At 44.4% G+C, this 15906-nt stretch overlaps 1 protein-coding gene across 1 annotated transcript in view; it reads left to right on the forward strand.

The window, feature by feature from the left end:
* The window catches only part of LOC109893745 (reticulon-1-A-like), a 58198-nt gene that overhangs the window by 21682 nt on the left and 20610 nt on the right, over positions 1–15906 (forward strand). The window lies entirely within an intron of this gene.

Raw genomic sequence — 15906 nt, forward strand, 5'->3', positions numbered from 1 at the left:
ATTTTTTTACAGAAACTTGAAAAAGTGTTTCAGACAATGTTTGTAATAAATATTATAGTTTAAAGTAAACTTCAACTAGTATATCATTTTAATTATTTGTGGACAAACTACAGCAACAGATTTTGTTTTATACAAATAAGTTTTAGGTTTTTCTAAAGAAAAAAATTGTATAAAATGACTCCCGAGTGGCGCAGTGGTCTAAGGCACTGCATCCCTGGGTTCGAGCCCAGGCTCTGTCGCTGGGGAAATGCACAATTTGCCTAGCGTCGTCCGGGTTAGGGAGGGTTTGGCTGGGAAGGAATATCCTTTTCTCATCGCGCACTAGCGACTCCTGTGGTGGGCCGGTCGCAGTGCACGCTGACCAGGTCGCCAGGTGCACGGTGTTTCCTCTGACACATTGGTGCGGCTGGCTTCCAGCTTGGATGCGCTGTGTTAAGAAGCATTGCGGCTTGGTTGGGTTGTGTTTCGGAGGACGCATGGCTCTCGACCATCGTCTCTCTCGAGCCCGTACGGGAGTTGTAGCGACGAGACAAGATAGTATCTACTAACAATTGGATACCACGAAAAAGGGGGTAAAATATATTTTTATACAATTTTTTAAAGACACTTTCCCAAAAACTGGACATCTTAGTCCTCAGAATGATTGTTGATTTTTGCAGATGCATCACTACAGACATTTTAAAACTGGTTTCATTAGAATCACCCAGGCATACATTCACTTTTCAGTTGCTTTTATTCATAGAGACATGTCAATCTAGTAATTATAGCATTGTACAGTTGTTTTGAACGTCAATACAATAAAATGTATTTGTCAGGTCCTTCGTAAACAACAGGTGTAGACGAACAGTGAAATGCCTGTCACGTTCTGACCTTAGTTCTTTTGTTATGTCTTTGTTTTAGTATGGTCAGGGCGTGAGTTGGGTGGGTTGTCTATGTTAGTTTTTCTATGATTTGCTATTTCTATGTTTGGCCTGGTATGGTTCTCAATCAGAGGCAGCTGTCTATCGTTGTCCCTGATTGAGAACCATATTTAGGTAGCCGGTTTCTATTGTGTTTCTTAGGTGATTGTTTTCTGTTGTGTGTCACCAGCCAGAACTGTTTTCGGTTGTTTCTCTGTTATTTTTGTTATTTCCGTGTTAATTGTAATAAATATGGACACATACCACGCTGCACCTTGGTCCTCCTCTTCTCCTTCATATGACGACCGTTACAGAATCACCCACCACCAAAGGACCAAGCAGCGTGGTAACGGGCAGCGGACGAAAGCGCAAGGAGGAGGCAGCACGGCAGCGCGGCTGGAGGCCCGAGAGGCAGCCCCAATATTTTATTGGGGGGGGCACATGGGGAGTGTGGCGAAGTCAGGTAGGAGACCTATACCAACTCCCCGTGCTTACCGTGGAGAGAGAAGGACCGGGCAGGCACCGTGTTATGCCATGAGGTCCCTGGTGCGCAGGCATAGCCCCGGTGTGATACATAGCAGCGCCTCGTATCGGCCAGGCTAGAGTGGGCATCGAGCCAGGTGCAATGAAGCCGTCTCAGCGCATCTGGTCTCCAGTGAGTCTCCTCAGGCCGGGGTACATGGCACCAGCCTTACGCATGGTGTCCCCGATTCGCCAGCACAGCCCAGTGCGGGCTATTCCACCTTGCCGCACTGGCCTGGCTACGGGGAGCATTCAACCAGGTAACGTTGGGCAGGCTCGGTGCTCGAGAGCTCCAGTGCGTCTTCACGGTCCGGTCTATCCAGTGCCACCTCCACGCACCAGCCCTCCGGTGGCAGCCCCCCGCAGCAGGCTGTCTCTCCGTCTTCTTCTTACAGGTGCTCCCGCCTGCTCAGCGCTGTCAGAGTCTTCCTCCTGCCCAGCGCTGTCAGAGTCTCCCGTCTGTCCGGAGCTTCCGGAGTCTCCCGTCTGTCTGGAGCTTCCGGAGTCTCCCGTCTGTCCGGAGCTTCTGGAGTCTCCCGTCTGTCCGGAGCTGCCGGAGTCTCCCGTCTGTCTGGAGCTGCCGGAGCCTCCCGTCTGTCTGGAGCTGCCGGAGCCTCCCGTCTGTCCGGAGCTGCCGGAGCCTCCCGTCTGTCCGGAGCTGCCGGAGCCTCCCGTCTGTCCGGAGCTGCCGGAGCCTCCCGTCTGTCCGGAGCTGCCGGAGCCTCCCGTCTGTCCGGAGCTGCCGGAGCCTCCCGTCTGTCCGGAGCTGCCGGAGCCTCCCGTCTGTCCGGACCTGCCGGAGTCTTCCGCCAGTCAGCCAGGGGCTGCCGGAGCCGCCAGTCAGCCAGGAGCTGCCGGAGTCTCCCGTCCAGTCGGGACCCGTGGCTTGGGTCCCCAGTCCAAGGTCGGCGGGGAGGGTCGCCTCTCTTAAGAGGCCACGGAGGCGAGTAAAGAGGCGGAGAAAGACTATGGTGGAGTGGGGTCCACGTCCCGTGCCAGAGGACTGGAGGACTGTGGACTGACACCTAACCAGACCCTCCCATATAGGTTCAGGTTTTGTGGCCGGAGTCTGCACCTTTGGGGGGGGGGATACTGTCATGTTCTGACCTTAGTTCTTTTGTTATGTCTTTGTTTTAGTATGGTCAGGGTGTGAGTTGGGTGGGTTGTCTATGTTAGTTTTTCTATGATTTGCTATTTCTATGTTTGGCCTGGTATGGTTCTCAATCAGAGGCAGCTGTCTATCGTTGTCCCTGATTGAGAACCATATTTAGGTTGCCGGTTTTCTATTGTGTTTTGTGGGTGATTGTTTTCTGTTGTCTGTCTGCACCAGCCAGAACTGTTTTCGGTTGTTTCTCTTTGTTATTTTTGTTATTTCCGTGTTCATTTGAATAAATATGGACACATACCACGCTGCACCTTGGTCCTCCTCTTCTCCTTCATGCGACGACCGTTACACCGCCCTTCAACAATGCAGGGAGCATTTTTTTATTATAACGAGGAATAAATACACAATGAGTAAAGATTACTTGGCTATATACAGTGGTAAGAAAAAGGATGTGAAATACCTCAACCAACCAAATACCTCAACCAAGAGCACCCCCTCCCAGCTGCCCACTGCACTGAGGCTAGGTAACACGGTCACCACTGATAAACCCATGATAATCGATAACTTCAACAAGCATTTCTCAACGGCTGGTCATGCCTTTCTCCTGGCTACTCCTACCTCGGCCAACAGCTCCGCCCCCCCCCCGCAGCTACTCGCCCAAGCCTCCCCAGCTTCTCCTTTACCCAAATCCAGATAGCAGATGTTCTGAAAGAGCTGCAAAACCTGGACCCGTACAAATCAGCCCTCTATTTCTGAAACTATCCGCCGCCATTGTCGCAACCCCTATTACCAGCCTGTTCAACCTCTCTTTCATATCGTCTGAGATCCCCAAGGATTGGAAAGCTGCCGCAGTCAACCCCCTCTTCAAAGGGGGAGACACCCTGGACCCAAACTGCTACAGACCTATATCCATCCTGCCCTGCCTATCTAAGGTCTTCGAAAGCCTAGTCAACAAACAGATCACTGACCATCTCGAATCCAACCGTACCTTCTCCGCTGTGCAATCTGGTTTCCGAGCCGGTCACGGGTGCACCTCAGCCACGCTCAAGGTACTAAACGATAAACCTCCAAATGATCTTCAATGCCATACAACACTCCTTCCGTGGCCTCCAACTGCTCTTAAACGCTAGTAAAACCAAATGCATGCTTTTCAACCGTTCGCTGCCTGCACCCGCACGCCCGACTAGCATCACCACCCTGGATGGTTCCGACCTAAAAATAAGTGGACATCTATAAGTACCTAGGTGTCTGGCTAGACTGTAAACTCTCCTTCCAGACTCATATCAAACATCTCCAATCTAAAATCAAATCTAGAGTCTGCTTTCTATTCCGCAACAAAGCCTCCTTCACTCACGCCGCCAAACTTACCCTAGTAAAACGGACTATCCTACCGATCCTCGACTTCGGCGATGTCATCTACAAAATAGCTTCCAATACTCTACTCAGCAAACTGGATGCAGTTTATCACAGTGCCATCCGTTTTGTTACTAAAGCACCTTATATCACCCACCACTGCGACCTGTATGCTCTAGTCGGCTGGTCCTCGCTACATATTCGTCGCCAGACCCACTGGCTCCAGGTCATCTACAAGTCCATGCTAGGTAAACCTCTGCCTTATCTCAGTTCACTGGTCACGATGGCAACACCCACCCGTAGCACGCGCTCCAACAGGTGTATCTCCCTGACCATCCCTAAAGCCAACACCTCATTTGGCCGCCTTTCCTTCCAGTTCTCTGCTGCCTGTGACTGGAACGAATTGCAAAAAATCGCTTAAGTTGGAGACTTTTATCTCCCTCACCAACTTTAAACATCTGCTATCTGAGCAGCTAACCGATCGCTGCTGCTGTACATAGTCCATCGGTAAATAGCCCACCCAATTTACCTACCTCATCCCCATACTGTTTTTATTTATTTACTTTTCTGCTCTTTTGCACACCAGTATCTCTACCTGCACATGACCATTTGATCATGTATCACTCCAGTGTTAATCTGCTAAATTGTAATTATTCTCCTACCTCCTCATGCCTTTTGCACACAATGTATATTGTGTGCAAAAGGTCGCAATTGTAAATGAGAACTTGTTCTCAACTTGCCTACCTGGTTAAATAAAGGTAAAATAAATAAAAAAATATACACTCTTTTTCTTTTTTCTACTGTGTTATTGAGTTTTTTATTGTTTACTCCATGTGTAACTTTGTGTTGTTGTCTGTTCACACTGCTATGCTTTATCTTGGCCAGGTCGCAGTTGTAAATGAGAACATGTTCTCAACTAGCCTACCTGGTTAAATAAAGGTGAAATAAATAAAATAAATGTAAAAAAAATTTTTCTGTAGTTGCGGATCATACCTGCACAACGGTCAGGAGGAATTTTGGACCATTCCTCTTCACAAAACTGCCTCAGTTCAGGAATATTCTTGGGATGTCTGGTGTGAACTGCTCTCTTGAGGTCATGCCACAGCATCTCAATTGGGTTGTGGTCAGGACTGGGCCACTCCTGAAGGCGTATTGTCTGCTGTTGAAGCCATTCGGTTGTTGATTTACTTCTGTGTTTTGGGTCGTTGTCCTGTTGCATCACCCAACTTCTGTTGAGCTTCAATTGGCGGACAGATAGCCTAACATTCTCCTGCAAAATGTCTTGATAAACTTGGGAATTCATTTTTCCGTCGATGATAGCAAGCTGTCCAGGCCCTGAGGCAGCAATGCAGCCCCAAACCATGAGGCTATGATGTTGGTGTGCTGTGCCTTTTTTTCTACACACAAAGTGTGTGTTTCTTCCAAACAACTCAACTGTAGTTTCATCGGTCCACAGAATATTTTGTCAGTAGCGCTGTGGAACATCCAGGTGCACTTTTGCAAACTTCAGACGTGCAGCAATGTTTTTTTTGACAGCAGTGGCTTCTGTGGTGTCCTCCCATGAACACCATTCTTGTTTTACGTATCGTGGACTAGTCAACAGAGATGTTGGCATGTTCCAGAGATTTCTGTCTCTTTAGCTGACACTCTAGGATTCTTCTTAACCTCATTGAGCATTTTGCGCTGTGCTCTTGCAGTCATCTTTGCAAGACGGCCACTCCTATGGAGAGAAGCAACAGTGCTGTACTTTCCCCATTTATAGACAATTTGTCTTACTCTGGACTGATGAGCTTCAAGGCTTTCAGAGATACTTTTGTAACCCTTACCAGCGTTATGCAAGTCAACACATTCTTAATCTTAGGTCTTCTGAGATCTCTTTTGTTCGAGGCATGGTTCACATCAGGCAATTCTTCTTGTGAATAGAAAACTCACATTTTGTGAGTGTTTTTTTATAGGGTAAAGCAGCTCTAACCAACATCTCCAATCTCGTCTCATTGATTGGACTCCAGGTTAGCTGACTCCTGACTCCAATTAGCTTTTGGAGAAGTCATTAGCCTAGGGGTTCGCATACTTTTTCCAACCGACACTGTGAATGTTTATATTATCTATTCAATATAGACAAGAACAATACAATAATTTGTGTGTTATTATTTTAAGTGTGTCTATTGTTGTGACTTAGATGAAGATCAGATCAAATTTGATGACCAATTTATGCAGAAATCCAGGTAATTCCAAAGGGTTTTAATACTTTTTCTTGCCACTGTACACAGGGTACCAGTACTGAGTCGATGTGCAGAGGTACGAGGTAATGGAGGTAGATGCATTATGTACATATAGGTAGGGATAAAGTGACTAGGCAACAGGATAGATAATCAACAGTAGCAGCAGTGTATATGATGAGTTAAAAGAGTTAGTGCAAAAAGGGTCAATGCAGATTAGGGCTGACCCCAATTAGTCAATTGTTTGGTTGTTAGGCTGTTGGTCGACCAAGACTGTTTTAGTCGAGCTGTAACAAATATCTCTGTACCGCATCGTCAGGCGTCTCCCAAATTTTGTAACAATGCGGAAGGCTATGTTTAGCTCCGAATTGACATGATTAGTTGACAGTAGGTGGGGTGGTACATCCTGTATAAACACAAACTCACTTCCTTGACAACAGTGCTGCACTGCTCCATAAAGCGCAAGAAGTATGAATGCCCTGACTTCTGCTGAGGCCATATCACCATAAATGCTGCATGGCCAATGCAGACATCGGATTGACCATGCGCCCAGATGCACAATGCACTTCTTTCTCGCTCTTTCCCGACAATTAGTGCATATTCATTGTTTCATAACTTCATTGTGTGAATTGTTTACATTTGATTGTTAGTGTATATCAATTCCCCATTACATATATCACCAGTAGTATATTTAAAGTTAATTCCTATAATTTCTAATCTACAATGTTTGTTACTTTGGTTACGGTTATTTATTTTAATGCATTCAATATTATTATTCCAGTCTTCCTGTTATCCTTGTCTGAGTGGACACATTGTTTGCAGAGTGCACAACCTATGCTACACTTGTGAGAAACATGTTTTGGTTTCTTTAATTCCATTTATGAGTTCTGTCAATTTAGTCATTGTTTTTTGTTTGGAGCGCTCCTGTCAATGTTGAGTAAGGATGTGCACACATAGAAGTAGGACTATAGGCTACCTGGCCTGCGAGCAAATGTAGGCATATAAATGTCCCCATTTTGGGATCTGATAGTATTTCTGATTGGCTTAACACACAACCTGTGGAGCTTGTCAAAGTGATGTTTTCTTCACCTCAAACAGAAAGCAAACGGAAGTCTGTATTTACATCCATTGAGAATTACAATAGTTTCTCAATGTATTTGAAAAATATTTTCCAGCTCTCTTCCTTTCGATAACCACTCAGCGTGAAAGGGAAAAATGTCTTGCTCTGATCCAGTGAAATGTCATAAAGGCTTCTTGTCAGTGCTTGACTTGGACTGAAATAGGTTCCGGTGTTGTGCCGAAAATCTCCCCCCCTGCCAGAATTCTCCCCCCTTCTAATTTCCTTAATTTTGTGGCTAGAGTCAAATTCTTTATGTGGCATACATCAGAGGCAAATACTTTCTATAGATCAAAATTAATGTCAGGATAGTCAACGGAAATGAATGTATGTGTGTTAAATTAAACATAGAGGAGGGAGTCAAATGTTGGAAATAAACATTACAGAACAACTATGGCTGAATGATTATCCTTATACTTTACAAAATACTAGTTGAATAAGACATAGGAGAGATGACGAATTTTGGAAAAGAGATTTATTTATAGACTAATACAAATCAGTAGCGGATTTAGGTACGGGTAACATGGGCAGCCTATTTCCATATTTTCTACCTGCAGGTTGCAATGTTTTCATTTGTTGGCTTTATGTAGGCTATTTTTACATAGTTGGCAATAGAAGTTACTTTTTAGGTTTGTGTCATTTTTCATTTAGATTTGGATAGAATGTTGATTAACCACATGACAATGATTTTGAAATATGAAGACTAAAATGAATAAATAAATAAATAAAATGAAACTGTTTCACGAAAATGTGCATATGAAAACCATAACAGGCACGCAGATCGATAGAAAAGGTAAGATAATTTGGCATTCCACATGAGAAAGTTTGCTGGCTCCTCGTGTAGTTATTACTGGCAACTTCAGGAGAGGGATGTTAGAATCTGCAAAAGCCAGCAGGAGCGGGAGGAGAATAGTTGGGTCAGGTTACATTTATTTTTCTCCTTCTGGTTATCTAAATCTCTGGCCCATCTTCATGCATCAAACCGTAAGCTTAAAGCATCAGACAAGCTCAATGGATATAGTTGATTTTATTAAAACATATGGCATCGCACATGGTTTATGAACTGGAACAAAAAACAACACTTGATTTAGCGCTTCGAGTTTTTCAATTCAATTTAATTTATTATATAAAGTTCTTGCCACCAACAAAATGCTATATATATGGGGAATACAATCTCAGCAGCGAAGAGACAGAATCACTAGGTCCCTTATTCTGGTAGCTTGTTTCTGGTCACAGGTACAGGAATGTATAAAAATCACAACATTCACTTAAAGTTAAATAAACAAATAGCAGTGTTGGGCGATTTGGAAAACCATAGTCAGTCAATAAATAATATAATAATACCTAGGAAAGGTTTTCAACTTTAGCTCACATAGTATACGATGAGAAAGGTTCAACATTTATGTAAAACATCACAGCGCAATTAAATTATATGGCACATGGAAACCAAACAAGGGTGGTATATGGTGATTTTATCCATTATTTTACCAGGTAAGTTGACTGAGAACACATTCTCATTTGCAGCAACAACCTGGGGAATAGTTACAGGATGAATGAGCCAATCGTAAACTGGCGATTATTAGGTGACCGTGATGGTTTGAGGGCCAGATTGGGAATTTAGCCAGGACACCAGGGTTAACACCCCTACTCTTACAATAAGTGCCATGGGATCTTTAATGACCTCAGTGAGTCAGGACACACGTTTTAACATCCCATCCAAAAGACAGCACCCTACACAGGTCAGTGTCCCCAATCACTGCCCTGGGGCATTGGGATATATTTTAGACCAGAGGAAAGAGTGCCTCCTACTGGCCCTCCAACCCCACTTCCAGCAGCATCTGGTCTCCCATCCAGGAACTGACCAGGACCAACCCTGCTTAGCTTCAGAAGCAGGCCAGCAGTGGTATGCAGGGTGGTATGCTGCTGATAGTTGTGATTGGCTGAGGGGTTGGATTAAAGAGCTTATGTTTGGTAATGTATTATTGTTATGTCATTGCTTTATATAAAAGTATGTGTTAAATAAGAAATAAAAACCATGTCTATATATGGAAGAAAACACGTTTAACATTTTCTAACAATCAATTGGTCGGAAGAACAGACGACTTTTGGTCAACCAAGATTTTTTTGTTGTTTTTGTCTGGGACAGCCCTAATGCAGATAGTCCAGGCAGCTATTTTATGAACTATTTAGCAGTCTTATGGCTTATGGCAGTCTTATGGCTTATGGCAGTCTTATAGCTGTTCAGGGCCCTGTTGATTCCCAACTTGGTGCATCGGTAGTGCTTGCTGTGCGGTAGCAGAGAGAACAGTCCATGAGTTGGGTGGCTGGACTCTCTGACAATCTTTAGGGCCTTCCCCTGACACCGCCAGGTATAGAGGTCCTGGATGGCAGGGAGCTTGGCCCCAGTGCTGTACTGGGCCGTACGCACTACCCTCTGTAGCACCTTGCGGTCTGATGCCAAGCGGTCTGATACCAAGCGGTGATGCAGCCAGTCAGGATGCTCTCAGTTGTGCAGCTGTAGAACTTTTTGAGAATCTAAGGGCCCATTCTGAATCTTTTCAGTCTCCTGAGGGAGAATAATTGTTATCGTGGTGTGGTGGTGTGTGTGTGGACCATGTTCATTTCTTAGTGATGTGGACACAGAGAAACTTGATTCTCTCAACCCGCTCCACTACAGCCCCATCGATGACGGTGTGCTCGGCCCTCAGCTTCCTGTAGTCCACGATCAGCTCCTTTGTCTTGCTGACGTTGAGGGAGAGGTTGTTGTCCTGGTAACACACTGCCAGGTCACAGACCTCCCTATAGGCTGTCTCTCTTCTCATCGGAAGAGGCTAGATGGAAGTAGTGGAGGTTTATTAAAGGCCTTCGTGCTCCAGAGCTCTGCTGATACAGCACGGCATCTCCTATGTCCCCCTCGGGGCCAGAAGGCTGCATGGAGGTGGGAGTGTAGAGGTTTAGGGAGTGTAGAGGTTTAGGGAGTGGAGAGGTTGAGGGAGTGGAGAGGTTGAGGGAGTGGAGAGGTTGAGGGAGTGGAGAGGTTGAAGGAGTGGAGAGGTTGAGAGAGTGGGTCTCTCGAAAGCTAGAGGAGTACTGACAGTTTTGTATGCATCTGCAAGGCATTAGGAAAACAAACCAAGACTACATGACCCTCTTGGATTTAAAATCAACTTGATTGTTGTTCAGGTTTGCCTTTAATTTGATATAAATATCAAATTAGGGAGCAGCCAAACACAATAGAGAAAAAGATTGTTGACATTCAAGATTACTGTCATTATCATGAATTCAATGGCATAGTCTTGTGGAGTGAATGCATCAGGCCACAGCCGCCTACATGCAGTTCATTGAACCTCTGCTTCCAGGCCTATACATAACAGCCAATACTTTTGATGTCATCTGTTTTCACGTTTTTGTCTCCAGCCATATATTTAGAGATGCCTGGGCTTAGCGTAGCAACAATTGTCAGGGTGCATTAGGTTAATGGCTGTGTTGCTTGTGTGTAGGATTAACAATGTGACTGCCCCTTCACAACACATCCACCAGAAATGATTTATTTAACTGTGTTATCCACTCAGAAGCATGATTATGTTGTGGCAAATTCTGAAACAGTAGTTTCTGTGCTGTCACGTCTGATCCAGTCTGAATGAGCTGAAGCGCTTGCTTGGCCTTGTGGTTTTTTTTCCAGTGTCTGACTGTCTAGGTACAGCTGCTGCGCCACAATGGCCGCTGCTGTATGTTGATGTGGATCAGTAGACAGCTCTCCTGTCTGTCTGAGCAGCCCCTTACAGCCGCTGCTGCCCTGATGTCTGTCTGCTGAACACTTATCCTGTCTATTCCCATCATTCTGCTGCTTCGATGCCTCCAGGAGTAGTTAGCAAGCAACCGCTCAGCGCTACGTCACTGTCATTCTCTAAAGCAGCCAGCGGTGTGGAGAGAGAATATGGGGGGTGCGTGTGACCCACTGCCAGGAATCAACTGCAACCAGCTCCAGAGGTCACCTCTCTTCACAGTATGTTGTATTTATGAGTCCAGAGTCCTGCCCTCTTCTGTGTAGTTAATGTGACTCAGTCAATGGTAGATTATGCTTCTGGTATTGTCAGGGGGATGGCAGAATGGGGAGAAAGGAGAGCCATAAGAGGATTATACAGTAGTAGGCTGGCTGTCAGTAGATCTATGGCTTCATGAACCCCACTGAACTCCAGACACCACAGCCACAGCTGTTCCCATCTGCTTTAGGAACAGCCTGATAATGCTCAGACATTTCATATGCTGCCCTGACTACATTCTACCTAACAGAGAATAGCCTGCTGCCATGTTGCTCTGCTTAGGATCTCACCATGTTATCGTGGGTGTAGCCTAGTGTTTAGGACATTGTGTTTTGTATGATTTATTGACAGGGACATTGTAGACGTTGTACAATACCATGAGGAAAGGGAGCAGGACCTGCAGGGAGAACAGAACGGGGGGGGGGGGGGGGGGGGGGATGGGAAGGGACGTTCTGAACGGTAGGGTACTCAGTCTACATTCTCTGTGAGAGCCTGAAAGTTCCTATTTAAATCCCTTATCCTTATCCCACCCCCTCATCCTCACCCACCCCAGCAGCTGGACTCTGCCTATTTATAGAGGCACAGCTGCCCAGTGAGAGTTGAAGACTGTAGAGCAGCTCTGGGGAGAGAGGGGAGGCGCTACCAGCACAGTTAGTGGGGGAGTAAACTACACTTTGCTAGCCATGGGCCTCACTGTCTGTGCAACTTGTGTCCAATCACTTTGCAGAAAAATGTTGGCTTGCTGCACTGTAAGTCTGATCTATCAAGTTCGCGGAAACCAAATATTTATTTTCAAGTTAAGCTTAGTATTTTTGGCAGTAGACGACACATGGATGTTAACAAAAGATTACAGTAATTTCCATCGAAAAAGACCCATGAGCACCAACATATGAAGTCATAGGAGCATATCTAATTGGGTGTCAAATGAAATCTGAAATTAAGGTATAGATAAAACATTTCTGATTTCTTGATAAACAGATAGAAAAGTGGTCTTAGAAAACATCTACCAGAAAGTTTTAAAAGGTATCAGAAATACATTTAAACCCCTACCAACTAATATCAACACGTATATTTAGTTTTGGAGAAATTGTTTACCTTCTGTAAGTTTAGGAAATATTGCCTTGTGCTTTGTAATTCCATTACCAAAAACCCAGATATCTTTAAGATATTTTCTCATTTCTCTCCCTCATGAGGAGGGAGAATACTGAAAGTTCACAGATGTATAAAGTAATGGTAAATCTACCAATTTAGTTATAGTGATTTAACTCATATTAATGTTGTTTATCAATTATGAAGTGATTGGTAACGGAATTACCCAAAAATCAGTAACGTTATTACTGCAAATGAATTGGCTATAATGGGAAATCATAATAGTACCAAACTAGTTGGGCCACCTGCTACTGTCCTCCCTTCCGCCTGCTACTGTCCTCCCTTCCACCTGCTACTGTCCTCCCTTCCACCTGCATACTGTTATGTTCTGCTCATAACTGTTTTCTTTGTCTTTCTGTTGTCTAGGGGTCAAACCAAGAGTGTTAAAATAGTCTGTCTGGACAAACTCACTCACTCACCAGTTAATGTCACCTCTCCCAGTTCTTACTGACACCTCTCCCATGAGCCCCCTGTCTTTCCATTTACTGTATCCAGCATCCTCGCCCACTGAGAATGGCGGATGTCCATGGACGTTGAAAAGTTTACATTTGGTCAGTCCACCCATGCCTGTTAACATCCACAGATTGACCAGACTGGACCAAATCTGAACCTATCATATACAGTGCATTCAGAATAAAAAATTAATTAATGTTTGCAAATTTAACACAGAAATACCTTATTTACATAAGTATTCAGCCCCTTTGCTGTGACTCGAAATTGAGATGATTCAGATGCATCCTGTTCAGATGCATTCAAATGCGTTCAAATTCAGATGCATCCTGTTTCCATTGATCAGCCTTGAGATGTTTCTACAACTTGATTGGAGTCCACCTGTGGTAAATTCAATTGGTTGGACATGATTTGAAAAGGCACACACCTGTCTGGTCCCACAGTTGACAGTGCATGTCAGAGGAAAAACTTAGCCATAAGGGTGAAGGAATTCTCAGAGACAGGATTGTGTTGAGGCACAAATCTGGGGAAGGGTACCAAAAAATGCCTGCAGCATTGAAGGTCCCCAAGAACACAGTGGCCTCCATCATTCTTAAATGGAAGAAGTTTGGAACCACCAAAACTCTTCCTAGAGCTGGCCGCCCGGCCAAACAGCAATCAGGGGAGAAGGGCCCTTGGTCAGGGAGGTGACCAAGAACCCAATGGTCACTCTGACAAAGCTCCAGAGTTCCTCTGTGGAGATGGGAGAACCTTCCAGAAGGACAACCATCTCTGTAGCACTCCACCAATCAGGTACAAAAGTATCTATATCTACAGTACAGTAAAACGAGTCCTATGTCAACGTAACCTGAAAGGTCGCTCAGCAAGAAAGAAGCCACTGCTCCAAAACCGCCATAAAAAAGCCAGACTACGGTTTGCAACTGCACATGGAGACAAACATCGTACTTTTTTGAGAAATGTCCTCTGGTCTGATGAAACAAAAATAGAACTGTTTGGCCATATTTGGGCGGCAGGTAGCCTAGTGGTTAGAGCGTTGGACTAGTAACCGAAAGGTTGCAAGTTTGAATCCCCGAGCTGACAAGGTTCAAATCTGTCGTTCTGCCCCTGAACAAGGCAGTTAACCCACTGTTCCTAGGCCGTCATTGAAAATAAGAATTTGTTCTTAACTGACTTGCCTAGTTAAATAAAGATAAAATAAAAAATTACCATCGTTATGTTTGGACGAAAAAGGGGGAGGCTTGCAAGCCAAAGAACACCATACCAACTGTGAAGCACGGGGGTGGCAGCATCATGTTGTGGTGGGTGCTTTACTGCAGGAGGGACTGGTGCACTTCACAAAATAGATGGCATCATGAGGAGGAAAATTATGTGAATATATTGAAGTAACATCTCAAGACATCAGTCAGGAAGTTAAAGCTTGGTCACAAATGGGTCTTCCAAATGGACAATAACCCCAAGCATATTTCCAAAGTTGTTGCAAAATGGCTTAAGGACAGCAAAGTCAAGGTATTGGAGTGGCCATCATGAAGACCTGACCTCAACCCCATAGAACATTTGTGAGCAGAACTGAAAAAGCGTGTGCGAGCAAGGAGGCCTACAAACCTGACTCAGTTACACCAGCTCTGTCAGGAGGAATGGGCCAAAATTCACCCAACTTATTGTGGGAAGCTTGTGGAAGGCTACCCTAAACGTTTGACCCAAGTTACTCAATTTAAAGCCAATGCTGCCAAATACTAATTGAGTGTATGTAAACTTCTGACCCACTGGGAATGTGATGAAAGAAATACAATCTGAAATAAATCGTTCTACTATTATTCTGACATTTCACATTCTTAAAATAAAGGGGTGATCCTAACTCTGACCTAAGACAGGGAACTTTTACTTTAACTTTTTACTTTTACTTTACATTTTCAGGAATTGTGAAATGTATTTGGCTACGGTGTATGTAAACGTCTGACTTCAACTGTATATTGTACTGTTCTGAACTCTACTCTGCTCAGCTGTGCTGCGCTGTAGTGTATTGCACTGCACTGTGCTCTGCTACACTGTGATGTCCAAACTTGTGAAACATGATGAGAATGACATTCATATCCATAATTATTCATTTCTGTGTAGTTCAGATCAGGGACCCATGATGTAATTCCGTTACCATAATTCCGTTACCAGGTGTAAATCCACTTCACTTACTGTAGTTCAATAACCAATATATTTTTTTTACAAACTCAAGGTGCCATGTCATAGCTTACACCCCAGTCTTTCTGCGCACATCTTTGAATCTTAAAACGGAGCAGATATTTAAGAGTTTTTGGGAAACGTGGTTGCATAAAAACCTGAGGGAGATTTTACCGTAATTCCGTTACCAAAATTTGCATCTGTACAGTTCTTCCACTAAATTAGTTTTTGTACATTTTTCTGTGGAAATTGTTAAGTCATCATTGTGCATAATTGTATGGTTTGTTAAACTTGAAATCAATGTTTTTTGTTTGGCATACATTTTAAAGTGAAAAAACTGAGTCAAAGTGTAAATTCAATTAATGTGAAATTGCACCGTATTGTTGGGATACCTTTGCAATGCTCTCATGCTGTGGTAGCCTACATTACATGCCGTACTGGACATGCTTTACTCTAGGTGGCAAGTCACACAGAAAAGGACAGGGTACAGTAGTGTGTGTGTGTGCCTCAGTGACACAATCGGCCATCTTGTCAGAGGAGATTTACGAATACAAACGAGAGATGTGAATGAATACATAGCCCTTCCCCCGCACCTCACTGTCTGAGGATTAAGAGCTGGCAGGATGAGTTTTGGGGTTTGAACAATCCGCCTTTGTCCCGCTCAGGGCACAAGTGCCCTCTGTTAGTGCTGCATCACTGATCTGCACCGCCGTCTCCCAACTGATTCCCATACTCTCCCCACAATCCCACACGTCTCCACTATCAGGCCTGGCGTACACAAATGTAACAATCTTGTTATTGCCAATTTAACAGTTTATTGGAACTGTTCAACAGTTGATTGTAGAACTAGTTTTTAATAATTTCACCTCTGACGCAG

Source organism: Oncorhynchus kisutch, linkage group LG7 (assembly GCF_002021735.2).
Source record: "Oncorhynchus kisutch isolate 150728-3 linkage group LG7, Okis_V2, whole genome shotgun sequence".
NCBI lineage: Eukaryota > Metazoa > Chordata > Actinopteri > Salmoniformes > Salmonidae > Oncorhynchus > Oncorhynchus kisutch.